Source organism: Podarcis pityusensis (assembly GCF_964106645.2).
Source record: "Podarcis pityusensis genome assembly, chromosome: 11".
Lineage (NCBI taxonomy): Eukaryota > Metazoa > Chordata > Lepidosauria > Squamata > Lacertidae > Podarcis > Podarcis pityusensis.
The window spans coordinates 18,543,389-18,568,091 of NC_138036.1; positions in this window are offsets into that span (position 1 = coordinate 18,543,389).

Consider the following 24,703-nt stretch of genomic DNA (forward strand, 5'->3'; position numbering starts at 1 on the left):
AGTTATTTCTGGAATACGCTTTGTTCCTTTTCGTTTATTTATCCAGCCCCTTGTTAAAAATGTGTGAGGGTTCCCCCCCTCCACATTCAGAACATCTGAACGTGTCTCACCACCTTCTGAAATAACACTAGCTTCTTTCTCTTTTGGTTGTGATTATAGCGGCAAAAATCCATTGGATTCATTTTTTGCTTTTATGTATTTTTTTCATTTCACATATACTGCTTTGAGACTTTCTGAACACAAAGCCGTTTATAAATACCTGTAAGTGAATATAAAATAATAAGCATGGCAACATTTGGGCGGGTTGGCAGATTAGTACAAAGCTTTCGCAGCCAGAGGGGCCTTTGTCAGCATCCTTCTAGGGGCCACATGCAAGTGGCGCATAGCTGTCAACTTTTCCCTTTTCTTGCAAGGAATCCTATTCGGAACAAGGGAATTTCCCTTAAAAAAAGGGAAACGTTGACAGCTATGAAGTGGCGGGCAGGGCCAGAGGCCAAAGTGGGCGAGGCAAGAAATGTAAGTTGTATCTTTGGTCAGTGGGCTGGTTTCTACACACACACACACACACATACATCCCTCTCCATCTGTCAGGGACTGGGCAGAGGAGGAATGGTAGAGACACCCTCCCCAGCCTGACACTTCCAGAGGAGAAGAAGACAGGTCAGAATTACAACAGGTGTTTGAGGGAGGTCACAGATCAGAGGAAGATGAGAGGGAAAGCTGAGAATAATGGTAAGGGAGAAGGAGGAGGAGGAGGAGGAGGAGGAGGAGGAGGAAGAAGAAGAAGAAGAAGAAGAAGAAGAAGAAGAAGAAGAAGAAGAAGAAGGGGGCAACAGCTGACGGACTTAGTGTCTTTAGAAAGCATTCCAGACCCCCCTCTTCAATATGAGAGGGCCATAAGTTGAGAGCCAGTGTGATGTAGTGGTTAAGAGCAGTGAACCGGGTTCGCGTCTCCGCTCCTCCACATGCAGATGCTGGGTGATCTTGGGCCAGTCACACTTCTTTGAAGTCTCTCAGCCCCACTCACCTCACAGAGTGTTTGTTGTAGGGGAGGAAGGGAAAGGAGAATGTTAGCCGCTTTGAGACTCCTTCAGGTAGTGATAAAGCGGGATATCAAATCCAAACTCTTCTTCTATAACCCGGCAAGCATTGTGTGAGCATTAAACGCTGGTTCGCAGATAGTAAACTCAGTCCTTTACAGCAGAATGCAGCAGAGGCAACTGTGGTTGGAATAGTAACATCAAAGTTTTTATTTATAAAGCAAATAACAAAACAACAAGACGACTCTCACATCCATCTTCTTCAGCAGAGGAGCAGAACAGAGAGGAGAGAGGGAGGAGACATTTAAATACAGTTGTACCTCAGGTTACAGATGCTTCAGGTTACATACACTTCAGGTTACAGACTCTGCTAACCCAGAAATAGTACCTCGGGTTAAGAACTTTGCTTCAGAATGAGAAAAGAAATCGTGCAGCGGCAGGCAGTGGCAGCAGGAGGCCCCATTAGCTAAAGTGGTGCTTCAGGTTAAGAACAGTTTCAGGTTAAGAACAGACCTCCAGAACGAATTAAGTTCTTAACCTGAGGTACCACTGTAGTTCCCATACTCATACATCAATAAAGTAATTAAAGGCAACCTGCAACATTATGCAGTGTGAGAATGAGACAGTATAATACTAACACGTTGAAAGTAGGAGAGCAGAGAGCTCAGAGGCAGAGGGCACTTTTCAGCACCATAACAATGACTCATGAGGAAGTAGGAGAGACACAGGGGGTGGAGATTCACTCTGGGCAACAGCATTATTCCGAGAGACTGCATTCCCAAGCCTCTCTCTGTGAATATTGAATAAAAGCAGATGGTAAGGGCTTTTCCTTGTCCGTTCCCGGCAACCTGCCATGGGGGTTGGTTCCTTTTCCGCTTGACACCATCCTCCATCCAGAGGCATTATCAGTGTGGAAGGACATGTTCCACCCAAGCGAAAACACTCAAGAAACCCTCCAAGCAAGCCAGTGAAGGGGACCAGCCTGGGGAACAGGGGTATGATATGAATAAAGTCCCACAGGCCAGATTCAGATGCTAGGAGGGCCACAGTTGCCCCTTGGGCCGTCGGTTCCCCAACATTTGGTGGACCACCTTATGTTTACTTACAACCATTTCCATCCTGAATGGAGGGAGATCAGTGTAGATGAGAACCAACCTTGCACTTGCAGGTTTCTCCTCTGCTGCCAGGCCTTATTTCTCTCCGAAACTGATTGAGGAGGAGATCCTCTGTGTGGTTTCTGTCTGGCAGAACCTTTTCATCTCGAGTAAATGTTTCCAGCTTCCCAATGTAAGTTATTAATGTAAGCCCTTTTAACCTCAGGACAAAATGCACAAGTGGATCCATTTTGCTGCTGCGGACCATTACTGGCAAGAATGCCCTCCTGAGGCAAGAATGCCCATGTATAATTAAAAATGGCTTTATTCATTAGCTGGTATATTTCCTTCTCGGATTGTCTGGGGTGATGGGAGGTCCAGAGGTAGCATTCACCTAACAAGCCCCATCAGCAATATATTCTGTTTATCTAACAGAGTTTCCCCTGTCCTCCCCCTGCACCCCCCACAAGTTTCCCCTGTCCTCCCCCTGCACCCCCCACAAGTTGGTTAGGGGTGGGGGTCAAGAGAACCCCCAGAACAGGGGGAGGATAAGGGGAATTGTTCTGTCTGGCAAGCAGATATGCTTATGCTGATGAAACGATCAACTTAGTGCAATGTTGAATTCCTCCCCAGGAATAGTTGGAGGGCCACACATTTCCTACCTCCTGGTGGTTGAGCACAACACAGCTCACCATTCGACAGCCAGGGTGGTGCAGTGGTTGGAGCACTGAGCTAGGGCTTGGGAGACTTGAGTTCAAATCCCCAGTCAGGCATGAAGATAGATAGATAAATTTATTGTCATTGTCCGTATATACACAGTATACACAACAACGAAAATCAGACACCCACCCAAAGACCGGGTTCACATACACATTTGCACGTATCTCCAACACTCTCATCCTATTCAGACATAATCTATAAAAACATATTCATACTCCAGAATGTAACATAACCTATTAAAGGCATAACATAACCTAAAAACCTGTCTCATTCCTTCCTACTTCCTGCTTGCTATTTCTTGCAACTGGCCCTGAGATCATTATTTAGTGCAATCAGAGCTCTTGGATAGAAACTATTCAGAAGGCGTGTGGTTCGTGTTTTCATTGTCCTATATCTTCTGCCCGAAGGCAACAGTTCAAAGAAGTTGTGAGCAGGATGGGTGGGATCTCTCAGGATATTGTGTGACTTCTTCAAAGTGCGAGACGTGAAGATCTCATCCAGGGTTGGTAGTTGGAGCCCAATAACATTCTGGGCAATTTTAATTATTCTCTGTAAAGCTTTTTTATCCGTTTCAGAGCTGCTCCCATACCACGATAATATACTATAGGTTAAGACACTCTCGATGGTACTGTGATAATAGGACAGAAGTAGGTGCTGAGATAGATTCAGTCCCCTGAGCATTCTCAGGAAATACAACCTCCCCTGCACCTTCCTCACAACCATATTAATATTTGCAGTCCATGAGAGGTCCTCAGAGATGTAAATGCCCAGGTATTTAAAACTACCAACCCTCTCCACCTCCTCGCCATTTATGTGCAATGGTAAAAATACACTTTTCTTTCTCCTAAAGTCAATTATGAGTTCTTTGGTTTTTTTGGTGTTAAGCATAAGATTGTTTTCTTTACACCATTGAATTAACCCCTGTACTTCTTTCCTATAAGCAGTCTCATCGTTCTCACTAATGAGCCCCACCACTGTTGTATCATCCGCAAATTTGATGATTGTGTTGGACTTATACAGTGGGGGGGGGGGGATGAATCTCATCTTGGGCCAGTCTCTCGCTCATGCTCTGTCTCACAGGCTTGTTGTGAGGCTAAACTTGCAGAGGCGAAACGGTGGGTGTCCCCCAGAGTTCCTTGGAGGAAAAGCAGGGTAAATGAAAACATAGAATTGCAGAGCCTTCTATCCCCAGGGCAGAGTAGCTTTTTCCAACTAGAGAAGTAGGCGTGCCTCGTAATGACTGCTTGTGCATTCAAAGAGGTAGAACCTCAGTTTAGAATCACTTAGACTAAGTGGTCCTGGTAACAACACAGCAAGCGCTACAGAAGAGGCCTCATTAACACACTGCGGGCATATAGAACAAGACGTGAGAGATTTCCCATCAATTCAATGTTCCATAATTTCCTCTATTAATTCTGCCCACGCACCTCAGTCGCACACAATGAAAGGAGACGGGAATTCTTGCAGCACTGTTTCCCGAGCAAACCAAGATTACATATGAGGATGAGGTTCAATTGATGCTTAATACTTGCAAATTTTCAGCATTCCGTAAAAAATATAATACAGTGGTACCTCGGGTTACATAAGCTTCAGGTTACAGACTCCGCTAACCCAGAAATAGTGCTTCAGGTTAAGAACTTTGCTTCAGGATGAGAACAGAAATCATGCTCCAGCAGCGCAGCAGCAGCAGGAGGCCCCATTAGCTAAAGTGGTGCTTCAGGTTAAGAATAGTTTCAGGTTAAGAACGGACCTCCGGAACGAATTAAGTACGTAACCCGAGGTACCACTGTACTGCTTACCATTTAATTGGTAGCCAGGTCCTTGCCAGGTCCTCACGGGATTCAATATCCTCTCCCACCAGCTGGGGAGCATTGGGATTTGGTCTGGCTGCTCAATTGGCCAATGACAGCTGGACCAGGGGGCGGGCATGCTCTGGGGGGCGGTCCTGACCAGGTCCCTCAGAACTTCACTCAGGTCTGCTCCCAGAGTATAAATGAGAGCAGGTCCCTTACACAGCATTTTGCCATTTTCATTTGTCCTTCAGGTCAAATGGCCAACCTGGTGGTTTGGGGTAAAAGCTTAGTCATGCTTGGTGGTGAGGCTGCATGCCTTGCCTGCTCCTTTGAGGATTTGCATATCCCGTTAAAGGGATCCTGGAAGAGGTGCTCCTGTCCAGACACCCAAGCGGGGGCTAAGGGCCACAGCAGTCCTCAAGGTGATCTGTGTGGGGTCTTTCCTACTTGATTTATGCCATAGAACTCCCTCAACATGGATGGGACCCCTTGGGGAGTCAACCTGCAAGTGGGTTGGTCGATACCAGTTATACCCACTGCCTAAGCCTAAGCCACTTACATCTGAAATCAATAAAGTTGTGGTCTAATTTGAACCAAAGAATGTTGTTACAAGTGGCCAGTTACTTTTTGGTATAGGAAGGAGGGCAGTTTATGGTGCCTGGGCATGCAGATTGTCATTATTATTATTTATTAAATACATATACAGAGGTACCTTGGGTTACATACGCTTCAGGTTACATACGCCTCAGGTTACATATGCTTCAGGTTACACACTCCACTAAGCCAGATATAGTGCTTCAGGTTAAGAACTTTGCTTCAGAATAAGAACAGAAATCGTGCTCCGGTGGCGCGGCGGCAGCAGGAAGCCCCATTAGCTAAAGTGGTGCTTCAGGTTAAGAACAGTTTCAGGTTAAGAACGGACCTCTGGAACGAATTAAGTACTTAACCCGAGGTACCACTGTACCATCCTACATCCATAGATCTCAGGGCAGTTCACAACATAAAATTACAATTTAAAAACACAAAATACGTAATTAAAATAAGAACAAAACAAATGTCCCTTTCCCACAACACATTTAAAAGGGCCCTGAATTTCAATCAGCCAAAGACTTGGTTGCATTTGTTAGAGATGTGTATCAACTTGTGGGGGCAATCCTGTCTGTTATCTGCATAGCTGTGTTGGTTGGGTTTTATTGGTCATTTGTTATACTTTGCTTTAGTGTTTATTGTTTTTGTAAGTCACTCTGGGTCACTTTTTGCCAGTCATTCTTTCTCTTGGATAGGGAGAGCCAGTTTGCAGTAATGGGTCTGACCTGGCCTGTAGCAGCACTGTGGATTTTATAGAAGATCTGGCAGAATATTTTCACACACCGCTGCTTACTTCCAAAGCCAAAGGCATGAGAAATTCCACACTTTTGTGTCATATCTCTCCTTGCATTTTGTACATACTGCTCTGGCCAAAGGAACCTCATACAAATTTTATTGGTTCTTGTGTTTGTTCCCAAAAGGCAAAACCAATGCCAAACTACCTTCAGACAAAAATTATGGGAAGAAATTTACTCCTTATTTTTCCAGTCCACGAGTACACAATCCATCTCTATAACCAAGAGGCCTGTAATTCTAGGTGTTATGGCATTGCTGTACATGCAAGGACGCAGGTGGCGCTGTGGTCTAAACCACTGAGCATCTTGGGCTTGCCGATTGGAAGGTCGGCAGTTTGAATCTGCACGATGAGGTGAGCTTGCGTTGCTCTCTCCCAACTTCTGCCAACCTAGCACTTCAAAAGCAAGTGCAGGTAGATAAATTGGTACCACTATGGCAGGAAGGTAAATGGTGTTTCCGTGCACTCTGGTTTCCGTCACGGTGTCCCGTTGCGCCAGAAGCAGTTTAGTCATGCTGGCCACATGACCCGGAAAGCTGCCTGTGGACAAACACCAGCTCCCTGGGCCTGAAAGTGAGATGAGTGCCGCAACCTCATAGTCGCCTTTGATTGGTCTTATCTGTCCAGGGATCCTTTACCTTATTTTTACCTTTACATGCAAGGAGGATGTTGAGTTGTGTAGCAACTCTTGTCTTTGAAAGACAATGAGGATTCTGAGAATGCAGAAGTTGGTCCTCCCTAATCTAGGAGACAGAGGATGCTGTCTCCCATGGGCTTGTGACCCAACAACATTTTCTTGAGGGAAATTGGTGGAGAGTCTCACTAACTGACATCTATGAAGCCTGGGAAGTAATTTGCTAATGACTATCTGGGTTTTTTAACTGTTGCTGGACCACATGCACCCATATTATCATGCCTGCTCACTGAGAGCTCAATTGGGTGTGATGATGATGATGATGATGATGATGATGAAGATGTCCACCTTCTAGCCCTGTGAGATGTGTGACCACAAGAGAAAGAGTGCTTTTGTGGTGGCTCCACACCTTTTGAATGTCCTGTAGATCTGTTGTTCCAGTTACAGATGGGTAGCCGTGTTGGTCTGCCATAGTCGAAATAAAAAAAATCCTTCCTGTAGCACCTTAAAGACCAACTAAGTTAGTTCTTGGTATAAGCTTTCGTGTGCATGCACACTTCTTCAGATACACAGATGGGTAGCCGTGTTGGTCTGCCATAGTCGAAATAAAAAAATTCCTTCCTGTAGCACCTTAAAGACCAACTAAGTTAGTTCTTGGTATAAGCTTTCGTGTGCATGCACACTTCTTCAGATACATCTTCAGATGTATTCAGATGTATTCAGATGTATTCTTCAGATACATCTTCAGATGTATCTGAAGAAGTGTGCATGCACACGAAAGCTTATACCAAGAACTAACTTAGTTGGTCTTTAAGGTGCTACAGGAAGGAATTTTTTTATTTCGACTGTAGATCTGTGGTTGTAATACAACAAAACCAATACACCAAACCGGCTTGCAAATATAAAGGACAATTTCACTTATTTCAGCAAATTAAAGTGCAACGTGACCCTTTCTTGCAACCGTTCCCACTTACAGGACTTTGTGCTTCCAGTAGATATCTAACTGTAGAACGATTTGCTTATTTCAGCTGTGCTATGACACTATTACTATATACATTATTGGCAGAGTTGTGCCACTAATTGACTGTATGTCTATAAGTATCTCCAAGCTTTGATATGCACGTTGCACTTTAATTTGCTGAACAAAGTAAAATTGTCCTTTATATTTGCAAGCCGGTTTGGTGTTTTGATTTTGTTGTATTACAATCATTATAAAACCTGATACTTTTATTGTATGCCCAGTCGATCTGTGGTGCGTGGCTACACTTCAGGCTTTTTTGGAAAGCCTCCAAGACTCATTCATTTCAACCTGAGTTATTTTCTGTCTCACCCACTGAAAAGAGGCTGGGATTTTACAATGTCGCTGGAGTGCTGAGTCTTTTTTTAATCTTTGTGAATTCTGTTTTATTCTTTGTCTTAGCTTTTTGTAGCTTTTATTGTAACCTACTTTAGATGGACTGTGCCCAGAAAGGCAGCATGTATATATTTTTAAATAAAGGAGTGGTGGAAAGGGGGAGAGAAAGAGAGACCCCTAAATTGGGGGTCATCAATATGGTGCATGTGGGCAAACATAAGCCTACAGAGGCTGACCCTGGCACCAACAGGGTTCCTTTCCCCAGCTTTCCCTCACTGACATTCAGCTTGGTTGTGATGTGAATACTGAATTTTATTATTTCGGTCAAAGACCAATTCCAGCCCACATACAATATCAAGGAAGTTATAAAACACGATAGAGATACATTTGAATTTGCAATTAGGTATAACAGGGACAATACAGATATAGCAACAGTTAAAAAATATATATAAATTAAAACTCAGTCACTAACATATAACCTAAAATTATCATTTAAAACCTTAATCATTATGATAGCACAGCTTGTTCCCTAAGTTTTATGGCAATAGCACAGAATTTGGCTACCCTTAACATGAAAGGGACGTGGGTAGCACTGTGGGTTAAACCACAGAGCCTAGGGCTTGCCGATCAGAAAGTCGGCGGTTCGAATCCCCGCGACGGGGTGAGCTCCCGTTGCTCGGTCCCTGTTCCTGCCAACCTAGCAGTTCGAAAGCACATCAAAGTGCAAGTAGATAAATAGGTACCGCTCCGGCGGGAAGGTAAACGGCATTTCCGTGCACTGCTCTGGTTTGCCAGAAGTGGCTTAGTCATGCTGGCCTCATGACCCAGAAGCTGTACGCCGGCTCCCTCGGCCAATAAAGCGAGATGAGCACCGCAACCCCAGAGTCTGCCACGACTGGACCTAATGGTCAAGGGTCCCTTTACCTTTACCTAACATGATCTCAGGATCCTTGTCCTCTGCCAGGGATTTTAGACATTGAAGTTTGGATTCATTTGGAGATTTTTGCATAGCAGGGGTAATAAATACCGAGTGTATATCCCCGTAGAAACGGCAGCATAACAAGGCATGAGAGACAATTTCTTTTTCTTTTTTTATAAGATATTTATTAAGATTTTCAGAGTATTACAAGATAAAAAAAAGAAAAAAGAAAAATGCAAAATAAAAATGATTAAAAACAATTCATTCTTTCCTTTACTTATCCTTCATTTGCTTATTTCCCGGACCTCCTCACGCCTCCCTTTTTTGTATTCCAGTTCAATTTGTTAGTTCAGCAAATCCCTCCCCTCTTTGTATATCCTAGTCATTAATCATAAAGTATTGTAAATTTTTACCTATTAATAATCCATTTTTTCATATTCCCTTGTGACCTTTCAACTGAAGACCACTTAATTTCTATCCAACATCATTCTAGCATTCATTAATTTTACAATATTTCTGTAAATAGTCTTTAAACTTTTCCCAGTCTTCTTTCATCAACTCTTCTCCCTGGTCTCGGATTCTGCCAGTCATTTCCGCCAGTTCCATATAGTCCATCACCTTCATCTGCCATTCTTCCAAGGTGGGTAGCTCTTGTGTCTTCCAATACTTTGCGATGAGTATTCTTGCTGCTGTTGTGGCATACATAAAAAAAGTTCTATCCTTCTTTGGCACCAATTGGCCGACTATGCCCAGGAGAAAGGCCTCTGGTTTCTTCAAGAAGGTATATTTAAATACCTTTTTCAATTCATTATAGATCATCTCCCAGAAAGCCTTGATCCTTGGGCACGTCCACCAAAGGTGAAAGAATGTACCTTCATTTTCTCATGAGAGACAATTTCTACCTCCATCAAGCCGCGTAGTTGTGATGTGTTTGTGGTGCCAGCAAGGGTTTTACAAATGTAAAATGAGCACTTTAGAAATGTGCTCACAGGCCCAAGAATGTTGCCTACCCTGGATACATAACTATAGACCTGAGAACTACAGATGCAGCACAGCCGCTCACTGAAATATGAGAGAAATTCCATGTCATATCCCAGTGATTTGGAGCAGTGTGCAGTGTGGTTTGCATAAACTGCAAAAACACAAATTTGAGTCGCACCAGATTTGTTCCTGAGGGTCATTTCAGGAGTCTTATGTGCATGTGCATGTGTGTGTGTGTTTGTTTGTTTGTTTGTGTGTGTGTGTGTGTGTGCATTGCACCATCCCAGTATGTAAATATAAGAAAAGGTAGATGATAAACTAAATCTATGAGCAAGCAGTTAGAAATCTTCTAATAAAAATAGCTCAGCACAAGAACGGAATTGTACAAGGCAAGGGCAGTTCGGCATTCTCTCCTGCTGATTAATTACTTTGAGTAGGAAAGAAAAACACGGAGAGCATGCCAGAGAAAAGGCACATTGAATGAAACAAAGTTAATAAGACACCTCAGTGTCGATTAATTGTTCTGGACTCCCACATCAAATGTCACAAGTTAATAGCAACTGGCTCAGATGACGGGAAGAGTCTGCAAACGAGGAATGTTGCATGGTGATAAAAGCTGAAGGGATAACAAACAGAAGAAAAGAACATGACTCTGTGTAACGGGGGAGCAGCAGAACACCCTGAAGACGCACCACTGCAGATGGAACAGATTTCTGTCCATTGTCTACCAGTCTCACATTGCCAAAAATATCTGTGGTGATTGTCGCAGATTGACTAAATATGGTGAAAGTATGTAGAATGGACACCAAGACTCTCTGCAATATCACCACTCCTGGGTGACATGGAAAACCCAGAAAGCTATTATTTCTGGAACCGAAATGATGAGTCATTTGTCCCTGAGTACAAACACAATGGATCCAGCTTAGACATGCTTTGAGCAGCTTCACTGACATCAATGGGTCTTAATATAGTCGTGACCAGCCTGTTCCATTGACTGTATTGGGCCTTCTCTGAGCGTAAATGGGTCTGGATTGCAGACCCTGATGGTCACTGTCAGGAAACAACAACAAGCAACAATTCTTGAGCATTGCCAGCTGCTTACTTTAAAGACAGAGGTGACCCCAATGTTGTCATGGCAAATTTAAAACAACCACCCAAGTGGGCTGAGGTTCTCCCAAGCCCAACTTCTTTCACATTGGAGATAAAATACCACCTGTAGCTAACACAAGGAGCAAAGTGAGAAAGCCTAACCTAGAAGCTTCACAGGGCTCAGTGTGAGTCATGTGACCACATCTGGCCTATTGTGATTAAGGATGCCATTCCAAGGTAGACCACATGAAAGGTCCCAGGTTCAATCCCTAGCATATCTACGTAGGCCTGGAAAATGCTCCTATCTGGAATCCTCTGGAGCTGCTATCAAAGTATAGACAATGTCAAAGACTATGTGGTGTCTTTCAGATGTTGTTGGATTCCAGCTCCATCAGCCCTAATCAGCATAGCCAGTGGTTAGGGATGTTGATAGATGGAATCCAATGGTCCAAGTCTACTTTAGAGACAAAGAACCCTAAGAAGGGAGAGGAGTGGAGTTGCTCATCAACACTTAGCACCTGGATTGCAGACTGACTAGATGCCCAATGGCACTCAACTTTTTATTCAGATTTAGACCCATTGAAATTAATGGGAACTTAATTGAATGCCGTCTATATAGGTTACCTGGTAACAGTCTTCCTCACTGATTATGAAATATGCTATACAGTGGTACCTCGGGTTACAGACGCTTCAGGTTACAGGCTCCGCTAACTCAGAAATAGTACCTCGGGTTAAGAACTTTGCTTCAGGATGAGAACAGAAATCATGTGGTGGCAGCAGGAGGCCCCATTAGCTAAAGTGGTGCCTCAGGTTAAGAACAGTTTCAGTTTAAGAATGGACCTCTGGAACGAATTAAGTTCTTAACCTGAGGTACCACTGTATTTCTAAAGTAATTGTTTGTAAATTTGTATATAAATGAATGCACTCAAAATTTACGCAAATCTGTGCCTTCTTCTGTCTGCCCACTAATAAATAAATAAATATTGGTGCATTGTTTCCATTGTGTGGAAGTAGCACAGTCACCAGGTTCCTTTCTGGGAAAGTAAATCATGGGAAATGCTTACTGTACATACTTCAACACCCTAGCCGGTTCCTCCCTTTACCACAGAGATGAGGAACCTGCAGCCATCTTGATGTTGCTGGACTACAGCTCCCATCATCCCTGACTGTTGACTGTATGGACTTGGGGCTGATGGACGTTAGAGTCCAACAACATCTGGACAGCTACAAGTTCCTCGCTCCTGCTCCCAAAGTCTTATTTTCCTCCATGTAAATCACTTTATGTGACTGTTGGCTATTAAGAAATGTCTTGCGGGTATGAGGTGCAGGAATTGACACCCATAGGCCAGGAGCAGAGTCTGCCAGAGGAAGGAACCAGGCTACAGGTGGGTGGAAACTAGAGGTGGAAGGACCTGTCAATTTCAGTTCTCTCAGTTTTTCAGTTTTTCCAGTCTTGACTTCAGTTCTCCACATTTCTTCTGCATTTTGCAATTTTATTTTACTTTTTAAAACCTTCATGAAACCTCCTCAGCATGTTTGCATGAATTTCCCCTTGTAAACACATTTTTTTACAAGCAGTTTCTCCTAACATAATGCATGTTATTTCATTAATAAATTCACTTTTACACACAATTCCCCTAAAATATGTATTTTTGTAAACACTGCTTGGTTGGAGAATGATGTCCCAAGATTTGGGTAACTGTGAATTTCAAAGGACAGCTGTGTTTCAGTTCATATACTATTTTGAACAATGTGAACTTGATAGATTTGCATTTAAATGCAAACTGAATTGAATTTCTCCTGCATCCATACTAGAATCTAAAGATTGTCCTTTTCCAAACCTGCACAACAGTCAGCCATCAAACTTGAAAGGTCCTTAATTTCTGATAAATCGAGCTCTAAAGGATACATTATCAGAGCTGTGCATGATTCGGCACTGTGTGGTCCTTTGCAGTATAACAAGAATGTTGTTCCTTCGGAAGTCAGGAGGAAGTGAATTGTTGGGCTAAAATCTGTAATGAGGCCAAGTTCTATCAGGACTCTGTGAAGACAAGGAAATAATTTGCAAACGATATTCTTTGTCCTGGTCTCTTGACCTGACACTTGACATTGCACTGAAATTAGTGCAAGGAGCTAAATAATGCATCTCAAGAAAAAAAAATATTGACAATGCATGACTCAGCCCAAACATTAGATTAAGTCATGAGAAGCCAACCAAATTGCAGCCAGTGGCCTTTTCTGTTTCTATGCCCTCACTGTGGGAAAAGGGGTGATTGAAGCACACACACAGGAGATGAATGACTGAGGCCCGTGTCCTTGGGTTACGTATCCCTAATTATATTTCAGATATACTGCAGGATGCATTTAGATTGGGCACTCAGTCACATTGTCTGCACGCAGGCTCAGGGGTGTAGGCTGCTTAGCAATGGAAGGGCTTGGAAGGCAACAAGCTCCTGTAAGGGGCAGAATTTTGCAACACCTCTTCGGTTGCTACAGGGAAACTAGTCATGGTTTAAAAACGAAAAGAAAGAAATCGAATAAAGCTGCAAACATAAATATATTAAATAACCCACCTGGTTCTACCTTAGGGGAAGCTTTATTGCAGCCTTTTGCAAGCTGTGGATCTTTCAAAAGTTAAGGATGGGCAAGTTCTGAAGTACCGTAGATTAAAGCATTTGACATTCACTGGATTTGTTCTCTTAAAACCTGTTTCATAGCTCAGTAGGAGAGCATCTGTTTTGCATGTACTGTAGAAGGTCCCAGGTCCAATCTCAGACACCTCTAGGTAGGACTGCGAAAGATGCCTGCCTGATCCCCTGGAGCAGGAGTGACAAGTGGGGGGGGCGGGGGGCAGCCCCCCAACTTCCAATGAAAGAGCTGCCCCTCCTATGTTCCACGGCATTTGCACATTTCCACTGATGTGGAAATGTGAAGAACTGCACATAAGATTGGAAAAATAAGGGAAACAAAAGTTGATTGATTTACCAATCCCTTGCCACACATTGAACTGTGATCTCACCCTATATAGTGCCCAGCATTTACAAAACTGTTTAATGTGAATAAACAAGAGAAGGTAGCCTTCTTGTCTTGCTTTCAAAGGGGGGGGATGGTCTCAGACTCAGTGTTATCCAAATAAATAATCAATGTGAAAGATCATTAAAAGGGCAATTGTTCTAGTAATCACACCAATTATTATTTTTTTTAAAAAAGGAAAAGATTAAAGATATGTTTGTAGGCTGGTTTAATCCAGAGCCTTAAAAGCTAAGTATAGATTTCTCTCATTGTGTAACTCAGACAGGTGAAAGTGAGAGATCAATGTGCTATAAAGCACATGAGGAAGGAAGGGCCATAGCAACTCATAGTAGAGAATCTGCAGAAGGTCCAGGTTCCATCCCAGGCATCTAGATAGGGCTGGGAATGTCCCCAGTCTGAAACCCTGGAGAGCCATGGGGCTCAAAAGGAGCTGCTACCACTGTCTGAGGTGGTTTGCTCTCTCTGCCTAATAATAGGGCTGGTTCCAGCCTGGAAAACTGGTGGAAAGAACTCATGCTCTATGGCAGGCTTCCTCAACCTCGGCCCTCCAGATGTTTTGAGACTACAATTCCCATCATCCCTGACCACTGGTCCTGCTAGCTAGGGGTCGTGGGAGTTGTAGGCCAAAAACATCTGGAGGGCCAAGGTTGAGGAAGCCTGCTCAACATTATATTTTTGCTGCTTGAAATGAAGGACAAGATGGTGGCCTCTCCTGTTTCACCACCTGAGGTGAAATGGGAAGATGCCCCCCACGCCCATCAAAGTCTCACTTACCAGGGTCATGTGGTGGCAGGGACATGTGGGGTGCTCATGGGGGGCATTGCCTCGTGGGATTTTGCTGCCTAAGGTGGCTGCTTCAATCTGTCTTATGGGTGGGCCAGTCCTGACGCCTCCATTCTCCCATACAAAAGTCTGCCAGGCTGGCAATACAACAATATTAATGGGACATTATCACTCCTTATATCAAAGGGTAGCAGAATAGCTTTATCATTGAACAGCCAATACACTTCAACTGAGGATTAGGAGAAATGATGACAGGAAACAATACAGGAAGATGAAATATTAGAATTCCATTGTTCGTAGTCACATTTCAAAGGTATCTTCTCATTTAAGTAAGTATACTAATAACTCAGGTAGCACTTGGCTGCTTGGGGACATGGGTGGTGCTGTGGTCTAAACCACTGAGCCTCTTGGGCTTGGCGATCAGAAGGTTGGCGGTTCGAATCCCCGCGATGGAGTGAGCTCCCATTGTCCCAGCTCCTGCCAACCTAGCAGTTCAAAACCACGCCAGTGCAAGTAGATAAATAGGTACCACTGCAGCAGGAAGGTAAACAACGTTTCTGTGCACTCTGGCTTCCATCACGGCGTTCCTTTGCAGCAGAAGCGGTTTAGTCATACTGACCACATGACCCAGAAAGCTGTCTGTGGACAAACACCGGCTCCCTCGGCCTGAAAGCGAAATGAGCACTGCAACCCCATAGTTGCCTTTGACTGGACATAACCGTCTAGGGTTCCTTTACCTTTACCTTTTACTTCTGTGCATACTGCACATATCTATACATCCTTTCCTAATTCTGCCTAATGGTAGAGCCAGCCTTGTTTCCAGCTACCATGAGCTCCTTTCTTCCCAGTTTCCAGTAATTGTCCTTGCCCAACCACAAAGATAACTCCGTTTTTGAAGTCTGGGTTTTCAATAAACTACTTCAGCACTGAATGATGTTCAAATAAATACCATAATTTTATTTGTCGTTCCCACCCCACCTGGAAGAAAAAAGCTTGCTTATTCCCCCCTCCCCCCGCTCTTCCAGCCTTTCCAGAAGTACAAAATCTCCAGTCATGACTATAACCAAAAGCAAACTATCTGGCTGGCTGTAACTTCAGAAACCTTTGCATCATCTCTGAATCACACCATTCTTTGAAAGTTCTTTTCTGAAACAGTGCCAGGTTAATTTATTTAACCACTTGCAGAACATGACTAAACACTCAAAATGCAGATTATTTGATTCACGCTTTCATCACCTTGAGAATTTTCTGTCATGGAATCATAATGGATAGTTCTATGTCCCTTTGGCATCAGTCAGCAAAGGGTTTGTGTCGCTGAGTCAGGAACTGGTGCCTTAAACTCATGAATCAGCACAATCCCCCGGGTGTACAGTTAAAGACCTGTTAAAATCATTGATTGCTTTGCTACTGACTTCAGTGGAGAGGAGATTAAAACCCATATTGGAAATGCTTTGCTTTGCTTTGATTTGATTTTTGATTTTTTTTTGTAAAAAAAACAAGCTATACAAGAAACAGTTTACTTCTAGTGCCATATGGAAATCTTCTCCTCTGTGTTAATAATAATAATAATAATAATAATAATAATAATAATAATAATAATTTATTTGTACCCCGCCCATCCAACTGGGTTTCCCCAGCCACTCTGAGTAGCTTCCACAAAGACCAAAAATACACTAAGATGTCACACGTTAAAAACTTCCCTGAACAGGACTACCTTAAGATGTCTTCTGAATGTCAGTGAGAGATTGGCTCCACTACTATCAGATAATGGAGGCATATAATTTGGATAAGAAAATAGGCTTCCAAGTGGAAAAGTCAAAATTAGAAACAGAATTGTTAGAACCCAAAACTAAAAATTTGTCAAGAATGTATAACTTGCTGTTGAAATGGAATACTCAGGATGAAACGGTGAAATCTGCTATGATTAAATGGGCACAAGATGTTGGACATAATATTATGTTCGCTGACTGGGAACAGTTATGGACCACAGGTATGAAGTTTACGGCATGTAATGCCTTAAGAGAGAATATTATGAAAATGATATACAGGTGGTACATGACCCCAGTCAAGCTTGCAAAAATTTATCATTTGCCCGATAATAAATGTTGGAAATGTAAAGAAACTGAAGGTACATTCTTTCACCTTTGGTGGACGTGCCCAAAGATTAAGGCTTTCTGGGAAATGATATATAATGAACTGAAAAAGGTATTTAAATATACCTTTCTGAAGAAACCAGAGGCCTTTCTCTTGGGCATTGTCGGCCAACTGGTGCCAAAGAAGGACAGAACCTTTTTCATGTATGCTACAACAGCAGCAAGAATACTTATCGCAAAGTATTGGAAGACACAAGATCTACCCACTTTGGAAGAGTGGCAGATGAAGGTGATTGACTACATGGAATTGGCGGAAATGACTGGCAGAATCCGAGACCAGGGAGAAGAGTCGGTGAAAGAAGACTGGAAGAAATTTAAGGACTATTTACAGAAATATTGCAAAATTAAGGAACTTTAGGAAGATGTTGGATAGAAACTAAGAGCTTTTTAGCTGTAATGCTTTAAGAGACATGGAAAAAAAAGGTTAACAATTGGGTAAAAGATTAATGGTAAGGATTTGCTGAACCAACAAATTGAATTGGAATACAAAGAAGGGAGGTATGAGGAGGTCCGGGGAAATAAGAGTAAGGAAGATAGGTTATGGAACATTATTGTGTTTTTAACTGTTTTATTTGTACGTTTTTTCTTATTTTCTACTTTTTTGCTGTATTTTAAAACTTTATACTTTTTTCTTTGTTTTGTATTTTCATGTATTTTTGTGAAACTTTAATAAATATCATTATAAAAAAAAAAAGATGTCTTCTGAATGTCAGGTAATTAATCAATTAATGAGAAGATAAATTGCATTTGAAAAGAACCAAAGGGGAGGGAAAATATCAGAGAAATTCTCAGGCCCAATTGCCATCTCATCCAACATTCTGCTCTCATAATTGTCAACCAGATGCTTATAGGAAGTCAAGAAGAATAAGTGCCAACTCTTTGGGGCCCTGGTCCCTTTGGTCCCCCAATATTTTCTACAAGTTGGCACCTCCTACCCTCCTTCCCCTGGGCAGCCACCTCCCTGCCAGCAGGGTGCCTCCCTCTTCTCCCATCATGTCTCCCAGCTTTCTGCACAATTTCTGAGCATGTCTGAGCCAGCAGGCAGGCAGGCGGGTAGGAGAGATAAGGGGGCAGTGGGTGGAGGGGGCAGAAACTTATTGTGCATGGACAGGGGGCAAGAGGTGAGTGGGTGGGTGGAGGGGAGGCCTGCACCCCGACAGCTGTTAAGGTTTGGGAGGTTAAAGTGAGGCCTTTTTACTATTAAATAAATTAGTGCAATAATATTTTTTACGTTTACAAAAAAGACTTACCGGTACGTTGGAAACAAGGTCAGAAACGAGATAGAAAGTGGCTTTGTTGGGTGTTATATTGAAGTGGATGAAGTGAATATTGTTTATATACAGTGGACAGACAAAGAATCGGAAGTCTCTTTCTGAATTTTATTTTTCTCTCTTTATATTAAAACTTCTTTTCTATTTCTTCTTCTTTATTTCTCTCTTTCTCATTCTTTATTCCTTTCTCCCTCTCCCCCGTCCTTCTCTTTCTGGTTTTTTTATTATTATTGTATTTAGATCAAAGTCCAAGTCTAGACAGTAGACTATATATTTGAAAATAGAAAATATATTTGATATAGTTTTGCATTTTTCTCTATAAACTCTAATAAAATTTTTTTAAAAAAAAAAAACAACTGAGGTCAGTGAGTGCACCAATCTCAGACAGGCTCTAGCCTGCCTCTCCAGTTTCCCATACCTCAATTAAAGTCTCATGGAAGGCATTATGAGAGAATTCCCATGGGGCATTTTTCAGATCAGGAAGCGCAGGTAGATAGGAAAGTGCTGCAGTGCTAGAAAAAGGTTAAACGAAAACAAAAAGACACACACACCGTACTTAGCTCCAGAGCTATCAAAATTCTAAAGATATTCTAAAGCGCCTTGTGAATAAGACGGAAAGACAGGGTCCTCTTTTTCAGGAAAGAAAACTTTCAGGAAATTGGAGGACAAGTTTCAGCACCCTGATGAAACTGTCAGGAGCTCAGCCTACACTCGAGTAGGACCCTGGCAGAGACACATGCCTGACTGGCATGTTCTCTCCCTCCTGGTCAATCGTTCGGGAGCTTCAAAAGCTTTCTTCAGCCTGAACATCACAGCGACCGATGCCAACCGACATCGACACACTTAGGGTTCTGCAGAGTTTGCGCAGTTGTGTAACAGACCTCAGCAACTCAGCATTTTGGCTAATCTACTTTATTTACATATAAACACACATGGAGCACTGCAGCATGGCTCCCTCTCTCTCTAGCATCAGACAGCAAAGAGAATGAACAAAGGACAATAGTCCCACTTCACAGAACACAGTAACACAAACATCCAGTCTCCGTCACTTCCCACTCTGTGGAGTCAAAACATATACCGTCATGTGAAAGACAACAATCCCAAGACTGCAATCATGGAGCAGGAATTCTAACAGAAACAAGGTTGGTGGCGAGGTGGGGGAGATGGAGACATGCAGGCAGAGAATCTTGTTTGCACCACTTCCTTCTCCCCTCCTCTCCTTATTGCCCAACCACCACAACCCCCTTTAGCAGCCCTGAATCACTCCAGTTATCTATGCTTGTTTTGGGGAGCCCATGTGATCGCATAAGATGGATCTGGAAGCAGATTGAAGGTCATCTCTAAACATCCTCTAGCAGGTGGAAGGGTCCCAGAAACCCAGAACCACCAGCACTGAGGGTCCTGCCTGGCCCACCTACTCCTACTTGAGTCTGCAAGTCATCATTTTAAATTTCCCACAATGCCCCTTACAGAGCATTGCAAGTAAATTCCAACGTTCTGTGGCTGCCCACCACCGCTGCTAAGGAATCTCATCACTGGGACCCAATCAGTGGGCATTTTGCCAAGTGTCTTCTTGAACTTAGAGCCAGCTTTGTCTGAAAGACTTGGTCATATTCTTTTTCTCTGCTGCAGAACAAGCAGGGCTTTCCTGTTCGCCTCATTGGAGAGGACAAGTGCAGAGATTCGCCTTGAAATGTCAGAGATTATCATTAGGGTGATTTTTTTTTTAGCCCAAACGCTGGTTGGTATTGCACATTCAGGGCATTTATTTGCTAATGCAGATATTCATTTCTTGCAATGGTAAGATTTCCTGAGGGTGTGTTGTTCCCCATTGAAAGTGCTTACCAGTGTGCTATTTTTTCCTGGCATCACACTATTGTAAAAAAACACCAATTTGTTCCATATCCTTCCCCATTCTGTGCAGGGTATATTGGAAGATTGGGGGTGGGGGGAATGGACTTATTGGTTTGGTTTCTTCTTGTTTTTATTGCATACTTTGTGCTTTTTATCATTTGTTTTTATGTTGCGAACTGCCCTGTGATCTATATACGAAGAACGGTCTACAAATCAAATAAATAAATGCCAAGAACCAGAAATGAACACCAAACGACATTAGTGGTGGTGTGAACCCTGACCTCACCACCAATCTGCACCAGCACCTAAGCAGCTCTATTGCATCACACATGGCAGGACTGTGTTCTGCTATCTGAAAAAAGAATAAAGCAAGCGTTTTGGGGGAAAGCAGTATAACATCACAAGGCTGACCATGTCTACTCAGAAGTAAGGAAGTTGGAAAATTGTAATGAAAACAGAAACAACAGCAGAAATGGCAGATGTTCACTTATTCATCCCATGTCCAGACTGGGAATCAATGCAACTAATATGATTGGCTTCAATCCAGTTGTGTGTGCAGCACTCAGGAATTGTGTGCTTTCAGTCCACAAACAATATATAGTTAATAGTGTGTGTCCCTCCCTCTCCCCCAAGGCATTGTGTTTCCTTTGCACTGAAATGAATGGGGTGGAATAACTTAATGACCACATATTTTATGTAATTTAGGTGATTACAGTGGTACCTCGGGTTACAGACGCTTCAGGTTACAGACTCCGCTAACTCAGAAATAGTACCTCGGGTTAAGAACTTTGCTTCAGGATGAGAACAGAAATCACGCCGCGGCAGCAGGAGGCCCCATTAGCTAAAGTGGTACCTCAGGTTAAGAACAGTTTCAGGTTAAGAACGGACCTCCAGAACGAATTAAGTTCTTAACCTGAGGTACCACTGTAATGACATAAACTACGTAAGCTGTGAAATTTCACCACAGTGGGAAGTGAAATGAATGATGTGTTTTTGGGTGGAAGATGAACTGTAGCAGAATGGAAACGTGATAAATACAGAGCAAAATGAAAAGCAATGCCTTAGATATGTACACACACACACACACACACACACACACATATATATATATATATATATATATATATGTAGACCTGCTCAGGACTAAGTTCTATTTATTTCAATGAGGTTCAGGAAAGTGGAGTTGGGGTTCCAGTCCAAGTCAAGTCTATAGCTTGCATCTTTTACATCACCAAGGGAGGCATTCAACTAAGTTGTTAGATGCACAGAACAAGGTCTGCTTGAGCAATGGGACTTCCCCTGCCTTTCCCCCACCCACGCCCTCTAAATCTACTCTGGAGGGTTAGAGTAACTCCAAGAAGAGATTTAGCAGGCAAACAAAGGCCACATAGCAGGAGGAGAGGGTGGAAAAGTCTCATTGCATCAGCAGACCTCATTACCCACATGCACACCCTCACGTAGGGCTAAGCTGAATTCTACCCTAAGAATGTGGACAGTCACACCAAGTTCTTCCCCAATTCACTGATGGAAAGGTCATTCGTCTTTATGGAGTCAAGTGTGCTTTGGCACTGAAACGAGTGACCTTGACCTGACTAGCTGAAGACCTTCATTTGCAAGCACAAATAAAGTTTATTTCCGTATTCCGTGATTTGAACATGGGAACATTTTTACGTCCACTGGGCCTTATCAAAGTTAAAACGACTTGTTTGACATTTCTCTTCCCAAAACTAGGTTACCCAAACATAGAAAGGAATGTGCAGGTTCCTTTGAAGCTGTCTCTTCTCCACCCCCAGCTACCAGTGGCCAAGTCCCTTCAGAAAATGAGGAGCTTGGCAAGAAAACACTACTTCCAGAGAACGGGTGCTCTGTTTCAGCACTTCTAAGGCTATTCCCTGCAAGCTGGACATTTCAGCCTAGTATGGTTCTTCAAAAAAAAAGTAGGTGTAGTATATTGCAATGTCTGGAGAATGCTGAAAGGCCATGCAGTCAGGTACTGGTTGGCCACTGTGAGAACAGAATGATGGACTATATAGGCTATTGGCCTGACCCAGCAGATTCAAGTTATGATTCTTACATTCTTGTTTAGTTCATTTATATACCACATTTCCATAGTAAACGAAAGCAATCCACAATTGCTCTAAAGTGGTACCTCTGGTTACGAACTTAATTCATTCTGGAGGTCTGTTCTTAACCTGAAACTGTTCTTAACCTGAGGTATCACTTTAGGTAATGGGGCCTCCCGCTGCTTCCGCGCCGCCAGAGCACGATTTCTGTTCTCATTCTGAGGTAAAGTTCTTAAGCCGAGGTACTATTTCCGGGTTAGCAGAGTCTGTAACCTGAAGCGTTTGTAACCTGAAGCATCTGTAACCTGAGGTACCACTGTATTTCACTAGCTCTACTGATGAGGCTCCTCATGAGGCTGGAGGAACATCACCTGCCTAATGTTTTATTGATTGATTGATTGATTGATTGATTGATTTTAATATGCTGTACAGAGCTTTGAGATTTTTGTTAAAAATATAAAGCGGTACAGAAATTAAAAATAATAATAATAATCATTAAGTTATTATCCCAATACACAAAGTGGGGGAAAGCCCATTTGTATCAAATCATTCAAAACCAGCAATTCAGCCAGGCCTGGTACCAGAAGTTGACCAGTTTGAACATTGAGTGGGGGCCACAAGAGCACAGGATTTCTCATTGACCCAGCCCAGTTATCTTAATTGCTGCCCTGTTAGCAGTGGGTGGACAGCAGAGTCACTTTTGAATAGCAGCAACAGAAATATATAGTTTGACCACTTTGGAGGTGTGTGTGTGTGTGTGTGTTGGGGGCCCAGGGTCCCCTGAAATTAATAAAGTAAACACAGGATAAATTCAGTACAGTGGTACCTCAGGTTAAGTACTTAATTCGTTCCGGAGGTCAGTTCTTAACCTGAAAGTGTTCTTAACCTGAAGCACCACTTTAGCTAATGGGGTCTCCTGCTGCTGCCGTTCCGCTGGAGCATGATTTCTGTTCTCATCCTGAAGCAAAGTTCTTAACCTAAAGCATTATTTCTGGGTTAGCGGAGTCTGTAACCTGAAGCATATGTAACCTGAAGCGTATGTAACCTGAGGTACCACTGTATTTCAATAATCTAGACCTTGTACATAGGGAGAACAAAAACAAAATTAACAATCCAAAATCATCATCACCCATGTCACTAGTCCTTGTCTTGCTGAATTCCAGAGGGCCACAGTAGCCTGACTTAAATGCAGCTGAGGGGGTCTTCTCACCAGGCTGGAAATTTCACTGTTCCTTCCATTATCTCTCTCTCTAGAGATTGGAGTGACAATGATGGTAATTTCATCCTCTTCCCCAGCCTTCCTGGTGTTTTTGCTGCCAGTGCTGATCATACTGGGGAATAAGCCCCATTGGACACAAAAGGACCTGTTTTTGTGCAAAACACACATGAGATAGCACTGCTAAAATTCACCAGATCCAATTCCAAAATGAAATCGTCACAAGGAACATTCAGGGTCATCGTGCTATTACATCAAAGGCTAGAGTTACTGTAACAGCGTCTCATCCTGATTACCTTTATTTCAACATCACATCTAATGGGACTTCCTTCTAAGGAAGTGATTAGTACTTAGGCTTGAGAGTTTCTAGGACTTGTGTTCCAGAAAGGCTAATATATTCCTTTGAGTCATTTCAGCAAGCAATAGTTTGACAGCCAAGTTTGCTCATCTCTTCCAGCGAAACATCTCAGGTGTGATGATGACAACATCAAGGGTCAAAAGCTGAGAAGATCCTTGCATCGCATGCAGAAAAAGCTTTGATCAATGGAACAGTAGACAAACACATTAGAGGTATTAAGTGATGTGCTCTTGGATCATGACGCCACAACTGGATGTGCCAGATGTTTGGAATGATTACACTTGCCGATATAAGGCACAATTGGCAAGTGATCAATCTTTAATCAAAACACATGCGATATATGCAAACATTATAGACTGGAACAGCCAGAAAAGGCTTCCCTGATACAATGTGGAGGGGTGGGGGGCGGTGTTAATTCATAAGGAGAGGGAAGCAAGAGGGACTTGTATATGGAGCTGTGGATTCTGAAGGTAGAGTTGCCATATTTCAAAAAGGAAAAACCAGAACACCTGCTTTTTAGGAAGACCCCGAAATTGCTGGAAGATCAATTTCACAGAGCTGAATAGCATGTGGTTGATGTAACTGCAGGCCATCAAGACTCCCACGGAACAGAGTATGAACATATCAGAAACCCGTCCAGAGAGAAAAGAAAGCCATTTTGTACAGCTTTACTATTTGGAATCCTCTGAGACTCTATGACCTAACTGTTGGCAATGCAAACACAGATTCATGTTCTGTATTAAGAATTTCCTCATTACTCCCTGGTGAGTATATGCCAGAGGCCATTAGCTTCCTCCTCTGTGCTTTGTTTGTTGTCTGAGGCCAAAGCTGTGTGCGTTGGATAAAAGCATTGAGTGCAGGCTGCTATTTTCTTCTCCTTCCTTTCTTTTTTTTTTTTAAATTGAGTTTGGTATTTTTAATTTGTCAAAGAGTCTTTCTTCCAGGAAATCAGCATTGCATCTCCAAA